Source organism: Lactuca virosa, chromosome 5, assembly GCF_052849685.1.
Source record: "Lactuca virosa cultivar CGN04683 chromosome 5, Lactuca_virosa_CGN04683_v6, whole genome shotgun sequence".
In the NCBI taxonomy this organism is placed as follows: Eukaryota; Viridiplantae; Streptophyta; class Magnoliopsida; order Asterales; family Asteraceae; genus Lactuca; species Lactuca virosa.
In genome coordinates, this window is record NC_136430.1 from 372,132,820 (window position 1) to 372,136,310 (window position 3,491).

The following is a 3,491-nucleotide window of genomic DNA, read 5'->3' on the forward strand; positions in this document are numbered from 1 at the left end:
GTTGGCGACTCAGTGAGTTGGTCAGGATGGATTTCCGAGATCGTTGAACTCGACGAGTCCTGGGGCGACTCGGCGAGTTGAGTCGTGTTATGGGAGTTTTCTGAGTATGAGAACTCGACGAGTCGACGGGTTGAATCGACGAGTAGAGTCAACCAGGAAGGTTGACTTTGACTGAGGACTTTGACTTTGACCAAGAGTTGACCAGTTTGACTTCCAAGGGTATTTTGGTATTTATGGAATTGGTTCTTTGGTGGTGTTCTGTGGTGGAGTTCGTGTCGGTGGTCGGAGCAGCTTGGTCTTATCTTTTCAGTCGGCAATTGCAGGTGAGTTATCCTCACTATATCGACAGGGTCTACGGCACCAAGGCCGACCCTTTATCGGATGGAAATCCGGGTATTGTTGTTATGATATTGCTTTGCTAGATTTGCATCCTGGTATTTAGGATGGTGTTATGTTAGTGACCTGGTTAAGGTCGGTACCCGGTATATAGGGTAATGTTATGCTAGTGACCGGTTAGGTCGGAATCCTGGTTAGGATGTTGATATGCCATGTGATCTGTTAGACTGATAGTCTGGTTAAGGATTTGTTATGTGGCTAATTGTTTTATGTGCACATGGTTGTTTGACGGGGTTGGGTTGAGGCGGGTCCTGCTTTGTGCTGTAGGCCAACATACCCAGGGTGAACCGGATATTCCGAAGGCCCAACGAGCAGTCCGGATAGGCTGAAGGCCCCAAGAGGGCGGACCAGACGTGCCGAGGCTCGGAGAGTGGACCAGACCGACTGAAGGCCCGGTGTGGGCGGACCAGTCATACTGCAGACTCAGAGAGTGGACCAGGTGGATTGAAGGCCCGGTGCGGGCGGACCAATCACACTGTAGACTCGATGTACATGGCTAGACTCGGAGGGTAGACCAGGTGAACTGAAGGCCCGGTGCGGGCGGACCAGTCACACAGTAGACCCGATGCGCATGGCTGTTCTATTTGTAATATGTTATGAGTATGTTTATGTGTGGTTGGTATTTTGGGGGTGACTCACTAAGCTTTCGGGCTTACAGTTTCAGTGTATTGTTTCAGGTACTTCAGGAGATCGTGGCAAGGCGAAGGCGTGATCGTACCGCTCCTCATGTTTTATGATTTATGTAATATGGTTCTGGGGGATACTCTGATGTTTGAACTATTTTGAAAACGAGATGTATGAACTTAATGGTTTTTGAATGAAGTAAAATGTTTTAAATTGGCTCAATTTTTATGGGTGTTACAAGTTGGTATCAGAGCCTTGGTTTGAGCGAATTGGAGGAACATTCGTGTGAATCCAGTCTCAAATCAAGGAAGGATTTTCAAAACGGTTTTCAAAAGGTTTCGAAATAAGTAAAGGAGGATGCAGAGGGTACGATCAGCCAGAGCTAGTAAGTAGACACCAAAATACCATACAAGTTATTTGATTATGTAATATGTTAGAACAGCATGCTAGTACTATGCTAGGGATCTTCAGGAATTGCATGATAGAATTGCCTAATTATGTGATGCCTATTAGCCTAGGGTTTTTCTTATATGAGATATTCAGCTTTCCTCTAGGAGTGAGGATTGAGCGCTCGCCGTGTGTGTGTATATGGTTAGAGTGTTGTGGTGATACTTGAGATAAATATGGGTAGGTGTGGAAGGTAGTATGGGCCCGTACTATTGAAAGCATAGGACCCATGCGTATATCAAGGAAGTCACAACTCTCTAGGGTATCAGTTTTGAGATAGTTCCCCGGGCGGGTATGTGATGTGTCTAAGGGTCTTGTTAGTGTATTGCAGTATGGCGATTACGAGACGTTTTGGGGCAGGATCCGGTTCGGGATCGGGATCGGGAGAGGGTGGTCAGGATGGGTCAATGCCACCTGAGGTCGTTGGTCAGATGAGTACGGCTGAGTTGGATGCCAGGATTCGTGAGATCCTGCATGATGAGGTTGCTGCTATGTTCCGGGCTGAGTTGCCGGAGATGTTTGGGTCGATCAAGACCGTCATGGTTGAGTACTTTGATGAGCGCTATGCAGCTCTTGCGGAGGCGGCTGTCGCGGCAGCTACAACGACTGTAGCAGCGGCAGGGGGAGGAACCGGTCTAGGTTTTCAGTATCGGGACTTCGATAATACGAAGCCCCCTACTTTCGATGGAGTTCAGGATCCGATCGTTTCTATGAGGTGGTTGTCAGACGTGGAGGGATGTTTCTTCACGTATTCATGCCCTGCTGATCAGAGGGTGAGGTGTGCTCTGAACCTTTTGAGGCTCGGGGCGAAGGATTGGTGGAGGTTGACTACGGGATCTTATTCGGATGTGCAGCGGGCTGCGGTTACTTGGGATCAGTTCCGGGAGATGTTCAGCACTCGTTATGTTCCACGGGTTGAGAGAGAGAGAGGTTGGCTCAGGAGTTCCTGGAGCTGAAGCAGAATTCAGAGTCGGTGACGGAGATCACCAGGATGTTTACAGAGAGGGCGATGTTTTGCCCGGAGTTTGCTTCGGAGCAGGCTCAGATGTCCCGATATCTGAGTATGCTCAAGAGGGATATCCGGCAGTTTGTGTCCATACAGAGATGTGATACCTTGTTGGAGTTGCAGGAGGCCGCCAGGCGGCGCGAGTTAGAGATTGAGTTGCAGTTGCGAGAGTAGAGGCAGGCCCCGGTGCAGTCGCAGCCGGCGCCGAAACGGTCCAAAACCGTTAACTCTAGGGTTGGAGGTCAGAGCAGCCACACTTGTGAGAAGTGTGGGAAGGGTCATGCCGGAGTTTGTAGGTCCAGTGGTGCGTGTCGCAAGTGTGGGAAAGAGGGGCATTATGCGAGGGATTTCCGTCAGTCGGTCCCGGCTCAGGATGGGAGGATCTGTTATCATTGTCATCAGGTTGGACACTTGAGGGTCAACTGTTCACAGCTTGTTGCAAGACCGGTGCAGGCTCCAACACCGGCCACTTTGAGGATTACAGGTGGAGGTCAGGGAGGAGCGGAGCCTCCGAGGGCTCAGGGACGCGCTTACCAGCTTGCAGCATAGGAGGTCAGGGCAGAGCCGGATGCAGCTGCGGGTATGTTTCCATTTTGATATCTTGTTATCTTGTTGATTATGTGGTATTGTAAATTTGTTCGTTTTTTTTCGCATGAATCATGGTATGATTGAGGATCTTAGTAGTTAGGGGTTGTAGTCGGTTAGCATCCAAGAGGACAGGTGATCGGAAGGTCAGGTATATGATCTCGTTGCTAGGAATAGCAACTGCGATGCGAGAAATGTTCATTTGAGATTCGAACTTCCCTGGAGTTCGGGTGTGCGATGGCGTAAGGGTTATTCGGTGAAGGTTACTCACTCCCGAGGGAGTCAGTTCATGGTTAAGAGGGAATATATGGAGTAAGGGCGATTGAGCTATGCCGGTGTTGGGCATCAGTGGTTAGTAGTCGGTGCACTAAGTGGGGGAGAATTGGAAAATTCTCCGGTGAAGCAATATGCATCCACGGATGGTTAACTGTTT